A 13,446-nucleotide genomic window follows, 5' to 3' on the forward strand; every position below is an offset into this window, starting at 1 on the left:
GGAGTCCATTTTGTCAGGCCAATAATACACCAATGTTCTGGCCAGCCCACCGGACAACATGAGTACAACGCTCACCTTCAGGAGTTGAGGACCAACTTATTCGGTTCCAATTCAGTGTATCAGCATAGTCATTATACAGTAACAATTCATACCAGAGTAATGCCCATATTCACTTTCCTTCAAGTGGACAAATATGTACCTATTGCAGTTTCATTCAAAATGGCACCCTATTCCCTGTTAATGACTGGAGCGGAATTGTATCAAACGCACAGTTTCCAGGTGTTTGATGCCATTCCATTAGTGCCGTTCCGGACATTATTATGCGCCGTTCTCCCCTCAGCCTCCTGTGAGAGATATATATGGTTTAGGGTGCCAATTGGGACGCAATCACTGTCTTTATTATGCAGGTTAGCTTTTTCCGTCATGAATCTTGTTCTGGAGGCAGCTATGCAGAGTGGCCACTAGCTGGCACTGCCACAAAGTCATAAAATCTGATTTTAACCCTAAACTTACATTTTTGTTTATTAATTTTTACAATACAGCCAATTTTGAATTTGCTGTACCATCTAGTGGAAATCGCTCAGTTCTGCCTCACGGACAAGACTCATCCTAATAAACGTCAACCTGGTTCATTACAGGGCTATCGCAGGTCACTTCCCTATTGCAGAGTGCTATCTAAGTTAAGTCTTCTAGATCAGTAGAGCCGGGCGCTATACCAGGTCCCTCTTGCTGCTCAGAGCATAGCCATGTCACTATCTCCTGCATGCCACTCTCCAGTCGTCGTTGTACGTGCCCGCCACAGGCTTTGCTATGACCATGCCTCACAAGCTAGGACTGAACCAAGCGCCATCTGCTCAGAATCCACTGTGGACCCATGCCCACTGGTTTTCCATTAGCAATATGGTTTTCCATGTATTTTTCTCTCCATCCACCGCCACAGTGAGGCGCTATTCAGACACATAGTATTGGGAGTCGTTGGAGGAGCGGCGTGAGGAGTGGGCTGGAGAATGCTGGGATGCTGGAGGGTAGTCTAGCACGGAGGACATGAGAGGAAGATAGAGGTCGTCCATGTTGGGCATCACAAACTCCTTCTGCAGTCGAAAGAACAACAAGCATGGCTGAGACAACTATACATAGATAACAATACAGAAGATGAAGTCCTATCAACTTGCAGGATCAACATAACACTGTATGGTGCACCTTAACACTGGTATGGTATCAGATGGCTGGGATCGGACTTATAGTATTATAAATAATTTGTGACAACTTTATTAGTCTGTACAGATATGAAAATAGCTGATGCAAACACTTTGGCCCCTTACCTATGAGTACAGTAAGTCCAGACAGGAATCAAACAACCATTCTGTTGCTACAGTATCATCATGCTTGGGCCTATGCTAACCCTGACCACAGCACTATATCATGACATTCAGACTGACCTGAAACTCTCGACTCAGCTTCTTCTCGATCCACTCTGTGACGTGTGTGAAGGTGACCTCCCTCTCCCCTAGCATGGGACGCACACGCAGGTCCAGCCTGGGAGGCACGCGGAAACTGTACCTGTGGGGGGAGACAGAAAGAGAGAGGGAGATTCGGGGAGAGAGAAAGAGAGTCAGGGAGACAGAAAGAGAGAGAGGGAGAGAGAGAAAGACCTGTTTGAGACTTAAACAAAAACAAGAGCCAATGTACCTTTCAGTTCAGTGTATCTATACAATGATATGATAAAACCACAGAACTAGAATGATTCTATTCCTATGGTTAAAACTAGCAGGTTTGCAGTACCATATCCTGTCAGTAGGGGGAGGTGGAATGTTGACAGCTAGAGTCCCCGAGAGTTCTAGAACTTCCACGGTGAGCATCAGTGGCATGTTGGAGACCTCAGCAATCTTCTTCTTGATGTACTCGTTCTCCGTGGCCTTCTGGAAGTACTTAGACGAGGCGATCTTGTCCACGAACCTCAGGAACCGTCTGCCGGTGCTGCCACCACTCCCACTGAGAGGAGACATGAAACGCAGCTCAATAAAAACACTAATTTAAAAACACTTACAAACTTTAAAAAACGCTAATTTAACAACAGTTTTTTCTCCCACTTAAAAATAATCACCTGGTTCAACCGTGGAGCTCACTTTAAAGTGAGACCAACAGTCTCTCATCCAGTGAACAAAACAGTACAAGGGCTAACAACTTGTCATTAAAGAATTAATGTAATTATGACCTGCGTCCCAAATGGCAAGTTATTCCTTATATAGTGCACTACTTTTGACCAGGCCCATAGGGAATAGGGTGCCGTTTGGGACACAATATCAATTTACCCATCAGTCGCTGGTGGTGGTGGCGTGCCTGTGCTCTTATCTCCCAGAGTTCCCTGGGGTTCGGTGGGCGGCACCTCCTCCTCATCAGACGAGCCGGCACTGGAGGACTCCTCATCACTGTCAGCTAATACACACAGCCTGGGCCTGGAGCTGAGACACACACACACACGCGCATACTATAAATACTGCATTTGGATCCAAATGATTGTGTCATCATGAGTCATGGCACAACTTCTATCGTCGTTGTAATCAGGGTTACAAAACTGTTTCCTTTATACAGACAACACACACACACACAGCATGAGCCAAAACAGTGTATCTGAGACGCAGGCTGTTCGGTGATGTACGAGGACATTGGGATCAGGTCTAACCCATAGAGATGTACTAGAGAGCTCATCTTCTGTCTCTGCAATGGACAACTTTTAAATGGTGAAAGCCCTCAATGGCATTGCCCATGCTAAAACAGGCTTTGGTCCAATTTATCCTCTATCCAACTCTATGGTCTTACCCTACTTGGCTGGTCTCTGGGATGTCTCCGTCAGCCTCCACCCCAATTGACTTCTCCTTCCCCAGTTTACACAGGTTCAACTTAGTCTCCAGGGTCATCTGTAGGCAGCCTGTATACACCACCTCCATCTCCAACCACAGGCCTGAGAGAGAGGGATGGGGGGAGGGGGTTAGAGAGAGAGGTCTTTATTAAGGTGATATAGAAGCCAGCGAGAGATTTGCGCACGCAGTCAGGCACACACACATTTTGGATCGAATCATGATTTTAATTGATTTCCTATTCGAGACAACCATTATTGTTGTCATGTTATCATAAAAGGAAAGGGAGGGGGCAGATGTAGTATTGTCATTCTGTGCCGTATGGCAAGTTGAGACTAGTGACGATTGTAGCCTAATGGGATGTAGCGTTAGCATGTTATTGTGTGTGTAGGAAGATCAATGTTAAGCAGATTGCTAATCCCTGCGGAGGAAGACAATAGGAAGGAGCTTTAGGCTGCGTTCCAAATGGCATCATATTCCCTTTATAGTGACAGACCTGGTCAAAGGTAGTGAACTATAAAGGGAATAGGGTGCCATTTGGGACGTAGCCCTAGAGTTGTGACGCTCCATTTGGACACAAATGGGATCAAGTCAGCACTGGACCTGGTCTGAGAATGTAATGTGTGTGTGTATGTGTGTGCGCAGGATGTCAATCTGAGCAGGGGAAAGATACAGATGCACCACACACACACACACACACACACACACACCCTCTCACCTCTGTGGTCCAGTGAGGGTTTGGAGATGCTGAGTGCCTGAGGTATGCAGGTACCCATGTCCAGATCTGCCAGCTTCAGTTCATTCACAAAGTACGGCAACTACAGGAGAACAAACAATAATGGTGTTCAGAAAATGTATGTCTCGTGTGTGCGTGCATGGTGGGAAGTGTGAGTATGTGTGTGATGGGGAGTGTGTGTGAGTGTGTGTGAGTGTGATGGAGAGTGATGGGGAGCTGCAGCACATGACAGCCCATAATAGAGGGAGCTGACAAGGCATTAACCCTCCTCCTCCTTTCCACTCTCCAATGTTGATGGCCTGCTGCCCTTGTCTGACCTCGTGCTCAACAGTATGACTGATGTATAAGTAACAAGCACAGAGCAGTACCCCAGTGCCCCAGTACCTTAGTACCCCAGTACCTTAATACCCCAGTGCTCCACTACCCCAGTACCCCAGTGAGAGGATCATGTCCTGTAGTTGGATTCTATAGGACTTACCATGTAGTGACAGAGATATGGAGGATATCGATATTATTTTCTTTACATACAGACATTTCCTCCACCCACCCACTGACCCACAAACCCATCCATCCATCTACCAACACTCCCACCCACCTACTCATCCATTCATCCACCCACCCACCCACCCCCTTCCCCAACCCACCCCCAGACTCACCCTGATCTTACTCAGCTTCTTCTGGATCTTGTGGGCCACCAGGTCCACCCAGTACTTCTCCTGGAGGAAGTCCCAGAAGATCCTCCCCACCAGGGCATTGACCCAGGCCGGCTGGCCCTCTGCTGGGCAGCCCCCCTCTGCTGATGCCTCCTCACTAGGGAACTGGATAGAGGAGAGAACAGAACAGAGACGGATTACAAAAAACGTTTCACAGTAGGCGTGCTGATCTAGGATCAGGCCCCATCTCACTACTACCTTACTCCACAACAGATGCTCACCACACAGGACATCAGAACAGAACACACAGCCAAACCTGGGTCATATTCCTTAGTGCACACCGTAGCAAACAAGCCACAACGTGAAACAGAAACAAACATTTCCTATCGGTCAAATTCAGGTAGGTCCCTCCCCGTTTTGGTTGTTTGCTTCCGTTTGGTGCCCAATGAATACAACACAGCCAGGTACACTGCTCCTATTAATATCCCATCCAGGTGATATCTGATCCATTTAGTCCACTCAGCATGTATACAGCATCTAGCTGAGTCAGTCAGTATCTATTCTCCTCTCTCCAAGGCCAAAGACTGACTGGATTGTAACTGTGGCTATATTTATGTATTCTAATCAATGTGAGTTATGTTAAGGATTCGAACGATAGTAAAGGTTCAGAGGTTAAGTACCCAAAATGGTGATCTGATTGGCAGATACTGTAGTACTTTTGACCAGAGCCATATGGGGAAGAATAAACTTATTTGTATGAAACACCATTGAACCACCAGGTTAATAGTCCCATCTTGTAGCGTACCCTCTTCCTAGCTGTGGGGCTTCCCTGGTCGCTGTGGCAGGAGCTGGGGTTGGGACTGCTACCCTCTAAGCCAATGAGGCGGCTCATGTAAGAGCCGTATTCCACCAGGTCACGCAGGCCAACCAGAGGGGGCAGGTGCTCTGTACTGCCCATACTGGAGCCCCCACTGCATAACACCTCTGGGGAAGAGAGAGAGAAGGAAGGAAGTGGGGAGATATGGAGGAGGATAGAGAGAGGGAGAGAGTCAGGAAGACAGGTGGACAGGGCAAGAGGGGGTAAGGAACACGGGAGGGAGGTGGTTAAAATAAAATTACACTCAATTCAATCCTTATTATATATGAAAAATGACAAACCACTGATTCCTGTCCAGGGTGTTTCCCAAATGGCACCCTATTCCCTATGTAGTGAACTACTTTTGACCAGGGCCCACAGGGAATAGGGTGCCATTTGGGATGTAACCTACCATGTCAGTAGGGGGCAGCACGGTTTCTTACCAGACTTGGGCACGTCTCTGATTGGGCTGCTCTTGACCTCTGACCTTGAGGCTAACAGGAAGTGCTGGAACCAATCCTCCTTCTCTCTTCCTGTACGACCAAAGAGGTAGAGAGTGTCGGGTAGGCCCTGTGTCTGTGTGTCTGGGAGTGTCTGCTTGTCTGTCCTCTCCTCCTCCTCTTGCCCGTCTTCCACTTTCTCCTCCTCCTCTCTCCCCACCTCTCCCTCGGCCAGTATGATACAGATGGGGTACTTCTTGTTCCAAACTCTCTTCCGTGCCAAGGCAGCAGGCAACAGGGAGACCTGGTTTGAAATAAGAAACAATAAATAATGAACATCTTACCGTAACAAAGCCTTCATAAACCCTTTATAAAGACTAGATGCTTCAGAAATCCTTAAGCAAATGTCATGCTATTTGGACACACTGACCTTGCAGTTGGCCAGCTGGTAGCAGCGTGAGCGCAGGAACACGGCTTCATGGGGCAGTTCGTCGAAGGCTGCCCGTCGGGGGATGTTGGTGCGGGGGTAGGCCAGGCGCAGGCGGCTGCCCTCCAGGGTGGCATACACAGAGTGGGTGAGGGACGGGTGGTAGGTCTCCGGGTCGTACACAGGCATCTCGTTCATCCAGCCCTAGAATGCATGGAGGATGTATAGTACAGGTTTGGGTTGTGTCTAGAATGGCACCCTATTCCCTATATAGTGCACTCCTTTTGAACAGGGCCCATAGGGGCTTACGCTGACCAACAGCATTTCACCCAACACGTTCCCTAAGAGGAAAAATGGGGGTTCCGTGCTCCAACAGCAGGAGAAGAGGTGGAAACCGTAAGTGTCACGTTCGTTTAATGACGGGTCAGACCAAGGCGCAGCGTGATATACGTACATGTTTATTTAACTTAATAAACACAACGACAAAACAATAAATGAAACGAAACGTGAAGTCCTAAGGTAGAATACACAACTAACCTTAACCGGAACAAGATCCCACAACCCACTAGTGCCAATAGGCTGCCTAAGTATGATCCCCAATCAGAGACAACGAGCGACAGCTGCCTCTGATTGGGAACCACACCGGCCAACATAGAACTACACATACTAGAATACAAACATAGAAAACGCACAACAAAGAATATACACACCCTGATTCAACATTTAAGCGTCCCCTGAGTCAGGGCATGACAGTACACCCCCCCCCAAAGGTGCGGACTCCGACCGCACAACATAAACATAACAGGGTAGGGGCCGGGTGGGCATTCCGCCTCGGAGGCGGATCCGGCTCGGGGCGTGACGACCTCTCACTCTCCGTCTCCCTGTTGCGCCCCTGGTCTGGTCTGGACCCCGGCGCGCTGCTTCCCCTCTCCTTCCTCCCACGATACGCCAGGCCCTGTCTGGACCCTGGTGTGGGAGACCCCGAACCTGGAGAGGGGCTGCCGTCATGGTCTGGACTGGAGCCGCTGACCGGAGCTGGACTGGGCACCGGTGGAGCGGACTGCTCTGGCTCCGGAGTGGAGCCGCTGACCGGAGCTGAATCAGGCACCGGTGGAGCGGACTGCTCAGGCTCCGGAGTGGAGCCGCTGACCGGAGCTGGACTGGACCCCGGTGGAGCGGACTGCTCTGGCTCCTGAGTGGCGCAGCTGACCGGAGCTGGATCAGGCACCGGTGGAGCGGACTGCTCTGGCTCCGGAGTGGAGCCGCTGACCGGAGCTGAATCAGGCACCGGTGGAGCGGACTGCTCAGGCTCCGGAGTGGAGCCGCTGACCGGAGCTGGACTGGACCCCGGTGGAGCGGACTGCTCTGGCTCCTGAGTGGCGCAGCTGACCGGAGCTGGATCAGGCACCGGTGGAACGGACTGCTCTGGCTCCGGAGTGGAGCAGCTGACCGGTGCCGGCCCAGGCACCGGTGGAACGGGCACGGGCCGTGCCGGACTGGAGATGCGCACCACTGTCTTGGTGCGAGGAGCAGGAACAGGCCAGGCCGGGCTGGCGACGCGCACCACTGGCTTGGTGCGAGGAGCAGGAACAGGCTGGGCCGGACTGGCGACGCGCACCACTGGCTTGGTGCGAGGAGCAGGCCGGGCTGGCGACACGCACCACTGGCTTGGTGCAAGGAGCAGGAACAGGCCGGGCCGGGCTGGCGACGCGCACCACTAGCTTGGTGCGAGGAGCAGGGACAGGCCAGGCCGGGCTGGCGACGTGCACCACTGGCTTGGTGCGAGGAGCAGGAACAGGCCGGGCTGGCGACGCGCACCACTGGCTTGGTGCGAGGAGCAGGAACAGGCCGGGCCGGACTGTGGAGGCGGACTGGAGGTCTAGAGCGGAGAGCTGGCACAACCAGTCCTGGCTGGCTGCCCACTTTCACACTACACGTGCGGGATGCTGGCACAGGATGCAGCACTGGCGATACAGTTCATAGAACTGGCGCAGGATATGCGGGACCGAGGAGGCGTCCTGGAGACCAGGAGCGTTGAGCCGGCACACCCCGTCCTGGCTGGATGCCCATCTTCGCACGGCACGTGCGTGGTGCAAGCACAGGACTTACAGGACTGTGCCGGCGCACTGGCGACACAGTACGTAGCTCCGCATAACACGGAGCCTGCCCAGTCATACGCTTCCTCGCGTGAGTACGGGGAGTTGGCTCTGCTCTGACACTAGGCTCCGCCAACCACCCCCTGTGCCCCCCCAAAATGTTTTATTGGGGCTGCTTCTCGGGCTTCCTCCTCGACCGGCCTCCTCTGTGTTGCCGTTGCTCCTCTCCTGCCTGGGCATTTACCTTAGCCCATGGTCCTCTCCCCGCAAATATCTCTTCCCATGACCACAAATTGCCCACCTGTGACATGGCTACTCTCTCCGCCTGGGCATGCTGCTTGGTCCTCGTTTGGTGGGATCTTGTGTCACGTTCGTTTAATGACGGGTCAGACCAAGACGCAGCGTTATATACGTACATGTTTATTTAACTTAATAAACACAACGACAAAACAATAAATGAAACGAAACGTGAAGTCCTAAGGTAGAATACACAACTAAGATAAAGGCGAAAGAAAACGCACACCTATTTAGGCGAGGTGCTGGCTGACGGCGTAAAACACTTCAAAATGAAAAGGAAAGCCGCACACTCTAGGAGCTCAGATGCAATAATTTAATATCTTAATAACCAACGTTTCGACAGACAAGCTGTCTTCATCAGGGTATAATGACAAACACTGCGGGTCACTGGTTTATATAGTGTGAAAGGACACACGCAGGTGTCTGTAATCATGGCCGGGTGTGGCCTAATAGCATTGGCCAATTCACAGATAAAAACAACATACAAAAAACATGGATAGCATATGATCATAGATACTTAGCTACATAGGCCCACAACATTTACAATGAATAGCAAAATCACAAGAATGGCTTCAAATCAAAGTCTACGTTGAGACCGAAGGGAGCAAGGGTCTCTGATTGGCGAGCGACAGCTGCCTCTGATTGGGAACCACACCGGCCAACATAGAACTACACATACTAGAATACAAACATAGAAAACGCACAACAAAGAATATACACACCCTGACTCAACATTTAAGCGTCCCCTGAGTCAGGGCGTGACAATAAGAGGTAGAGACACTCTTTATTTTATTGAATCCTTATGTAAATAAGGTATTTCTGTTTGTTTTTTTACACATTTGCAAACATTTATAAAAACCTGGTTTCTCTTTGTCATTATGGGGTATTGTGTGTAGATTGATGAGGAAAACAATTAATTTAATCCATTTTAGAATAAGGCGGTAACGTAACAAAATGTGGAAAAAGTCAAGGGGTCTGAATACTTTCCGAATGCACTGTATCTATCACAGGCTCTATACATGTCACATCTCTCACAGGAGACTGGCTCTATACATGTTACATCTCTCACAGGAGACTGGCTCTATACATGTCTTATCTATCACAGGAGACTGGCTCTATACATGTCTTATCTATCACAGGAGACTGCCTCTATACATGTCTTATCTATCACAGGAGACTGGTTCTATACATGTCTCATCTATCACAGGAGACTGGTTCTAGCACTGTGGGGTATCGCCTGGTGAGCTTTGTTTGTTTGTTAGTGTTTTTCTCTCACTCTAATAAACTCAATTTTTTTTCACTTTCTTACATTGTGTTCACTTGGGCAGTCACAGCTTTTCACTGATGTTTACTGTTGCTGTTGTTGTTTACAGAGTGTTTACCAGGAATTATCTCTCAAAAGTAATATGTACATAACTCACAGTCAGCAAATCTGTCTCAAATCTGTCTTCCTTCCTGCTGTATTTGTTCTAGTATAACCCTTCCTAGTTTTGCCTGAATACTCATTGGATATTGAGCGCTGTGATTTACCTGTAGTCAAATCTGTGGCAGTGAAACCAGAGCTAGGTGCAGCTCTCTATTACTCCTTTACACTACTGAGCAAAGTGGAGCTGCGCTGGACTGGCATGGTTATACCTCCATCATAGTTGCTGCAACCACGCAGGAAAGGACAATATGAAAATAAAATATGCAAGCCAGACCAGTACGGATTGGGTCGGCCCTACAGTGTGAATCAGGTATGTTTCTGTTCCTCCGAGGCAGAACTCAGGCTTAGGGCTTAGGTAAGGTAGTCATGCTGTGACATCAATCTGCTTGTCTGGCACATCTGATTGGTCACCTACTGGACTTGCAAGAAACACAGATACTTGCATCTTATGTACTAAGCTGTATACATGCCTACTGTAAACTGAAATACAACACTGAACGCAACATGCAACATTGCATTGGCTTATAGCCTTAAAAGTTTCAACCTAATTTGACTGTTTTGCAGTGTTCTACTGAGCTTAATATGTGTTTCTTATGTCTTGGGTTCAGCTTAGAGCCAACTGAATTAATCAAGACAGAAATATCACAGCTGCTGCAGCTAACGGACTGGTAGATGAGACCCGCACACACACACACACACACACACACACACACACACACACACACACACACACACACACACTTAGACACACAATTAGACACAATTAGACACACAGCAGCAATTGTCTATCCTTTCAGTAGGGGTGATTGGAGAAACAATTATGAATAACGATGCAAATCACAGTGACATCACAGGTGGAAGTCTTCCGCGCAGATAGACATTAAACCACAACCAATCCATCAGACTAGCAAATCAACTGGCCTAGACACAGAGGGTTTTAAACTGGGCTCTGGTGATTATTAGCACTGTGTAGCTCCAGCTCTAAGAGGCCAAGGGCCAGAAGGTGCACAGGGACTCCCTTGGCTACAGTAGACTAAGATGGGCTGTGCGGTATCTGGACCGGGCTATAAGCCCCTCATTCCTCACTAATCAAAGGCCAAGGGGCAGAGGATGTACAGGGACTACATGGGCAACAACTGAGAGAGATGGTATGCATCCCAAATGGCATCCTATTCCCTATGTAGTGCACAACTCTTTACCAGGGCCCTGGTCAAAAGTAGTGCACCACAAAGGGAATAGGCTGCCATTGCAGAAGCAGCCGTATGGTCTGTAATGCTGTATCTGTACTAGGCTGTAAGCCCCTCAGTCCTCACTATCCTCTCTAATCAGCACCTGGCCTCATTCATGCTCTGCTTCACAGAAACAAAGGTCTCTACTCCTCCATTCTATAGAGACACAGTAGTAATGATTGTTACCATAGATACAGCATGTTGCTTTCGCTTTGGTTCATGAGACAGAAATGTATCAACTATTAAAATAATATATATAAAAAAAGATGAAAGCCTGTTCTCTTTGTATTTTTAAGGGCTGACCGTCTGCCTGCCTGCCGGCCTGTCTGTCTGTGACAATCTGTCTGTCCGTCCGTCTGTGTTTACCTACTGTAACTCTATCAATCTTTGTTACTTGTGTGTGTGTATGTGTGTGTGACCACTTCCATATCCTCAAACTCACCTCCAGGACTTCTGCATCTGTGCGCGGCCCACCAACAGGGTCAGAGGGCAGCAGGCTGTTGTCTTGGGACCACCGGGCCCCTGTAGTGCCCCAGGGTGGCAAAGCTCTGGAGCGCCGACGGGGCGTGAACACCAGGACCACCACCAACCCTAACAGGAACCCACAAGCTAGCCCCAGGGACAGCCCAGTCACATAGGAGGGCAGAGGGAGCACAAAGAACCCATAGGCCAGTACACCCACAAACAATAGCCAGCGGACAGGCACTGAGGCCACAGGAACCCCAGGAATCCTGCCTTGAGCCTGGGGACGGGTTCCTCGATGCTGGCATCTGGTACCAGCTCCCCTGGTTCCGCCCCCCTGGACCTCCACCACCTGGATGAGGTCTCCGTTGGTGCAGATCTCGTAGAGGCTATCCCCCAGCTGGCTGTGGTGCTCTGGGGAGAGTGAGGGCTTCAGAGGGCCCCTCCTGGGTCTCTTCAGTGGGGTTTCACACACACCCAGTTCGCTGTCTGTTCCACGTCTGTATCTTAATTGTGTCTCTGTGCTCCCGTCTTCAATGTTCACTGGGGTCCCACTCCCACCACCTCCACAGCTACCAAGGGAGGCAGGTGAGTCCCCGACCCCCCCAGACACCTTCTGTTTGGGGCTCCCCGAGCTCGACTCGTCCCCCATCATCTTACCCCACATGCTCATGGGGTCCTGCATGGCCTCCGAGAACTTCCTCCGCGTGTCCTCAAACTCGGTCATCAGGGAACTTCCTTTGGGCTCCGTGGGGGAGACGGGGGATGGGGGTGCCGTCAAGCTATCATTCCCAGAACCAGCCTCCTGGAGCTTGGGTTGGGTCTGGGTGAACTGCTTCCAGGGGTGCATGTGGAGCTTGGAGTCCGACTTGGAGAGGTAGACCTCAGGCTCGAGGCGGGAGATCTCAGTGGAGAGGGACTTGACCAGGCTGAGGAGGGGTTTGGAGCTTCTCAAGGAACTAGTCTCTTTGGTCTGCAGCTCTGTGGAGGAGGACTTCACCAGGCCGGGGGGTGTCGAGGCCATGGCCAGGTCAGCCAGGGAGCCCGGGGAGGAGGGGGAGAGGGGGACGTGGAAGCCTGAGGAGTGGCGTCCCTGGCCTGGCTCCAGCCCCAACCCTTGCCCCAGGCCTGAGTCGGGCCTACTGTCCCTGGCCTCCATGACTCCAGGCTTGTCTTTGGAGAAGACCACGGTAGGGCCCTCCTTGACTCCAGGCTTGTCTTTGGAGAAGACCACGGTAGGGCCCTCCCTGACTCCAGGCTTGTCTTTGGAGAAGACCACGGTAGGGCCCTCCCTGACTCCAGGCTTGTCTTTGGAGAAGACCACGGTAGGGCCCTCCCTGACTCCTGGCTTGTCTTTCGAGAAAGCAACAGTAGGGCCCTCATCATGGCGCTCCAGAAAGATGAGCTCACTGTCCTCCATGCTGTTCTTCTCTCTGCCTCTGACAGTTTGTAAGTCTGTGTTTGTTACTCAATATCCACAGTACTCACATTCAATCTGAGATATGGTTCCATCCCCTTCTCAGTTTTCATGTATTAAAGATGTGTATATTTTGATGCTGTAGCTATGGAGACGTGGTCCCCCAAACACAGTGGCTGGCTCTAGGGTAGTAAGACATGGTGCTGGGGATCACTGGGTGCTGCACGGTGAGTAGCATTCTCTTCCCCAGTCTGAGTCATAACTCAACCACAGGACCCTGGAGACATGGGGAAGAAGGAAAGGCGACATTGAGTGATATTTTCCTATTGCAAGTCTATCATCAAACATCAATCAAAAATGTTATATTTTATAACATAAGAATACACTCATAATAGTAACATCCCCCTGATTGAAGATGATGGATGTCAATCTTACACACATGCACACACACACACACACACACACACACACACACACACACACATATGTTTATCCCTGAAGGAGGACAGTAGACATTGTGTCCCAAGTGGTACCATATGCCCTATAGGG

General features: G+C 50.2%; 1 pseudogene across 1 annotated transcript; it reads right to left on the minus strand.

The window, feature by feature from the left end:
- Nucleotides 1-947: 947 nt before the first annotated feature.
- Nucleotides 948-13,157, minus strand: LOC311142981 (testis-expressed protein 2-like; annotated as a pseudogene). The gene is made up of 12 exons: nucleotides 13,053-13,157; nucleotides 11,461-12,622; nucleotides 5,974-6,174; nucleotides 5,547-5,847; nucleotides 5,053-5,231; nucleotides 4,251-4,412; nucleotides 3,577-3,676; nucleotides 2,821-2,962; nucleotides 2,313-2,462; nucleotides 1,783-1,992; nucleotides 1,440-1,560; nucleotides 948-1,091 (listed from the first exon to the last, which is right to left on the minus strand). The product of its transcript is annotated as a testis-expressed protein 2-like (transcript).
- Between the last annotated feature and the right edge of the window lie 289 nt (nucleotides 13,158-13,446).

The sequence above is a fragment of the Coregonus lavaretus genome, assembly GCF_964263955.1.
Source record: "Coregonus lavaretus genome assembly, chromosome: 2".
Taxonomy (NCBI): domain Eukaryota; kingdom Metazoa; phylum Chordata; class Actinopteri; order Salmoniformes; family Salmonidae; genus Coregonus; species Coregonus lavaretus.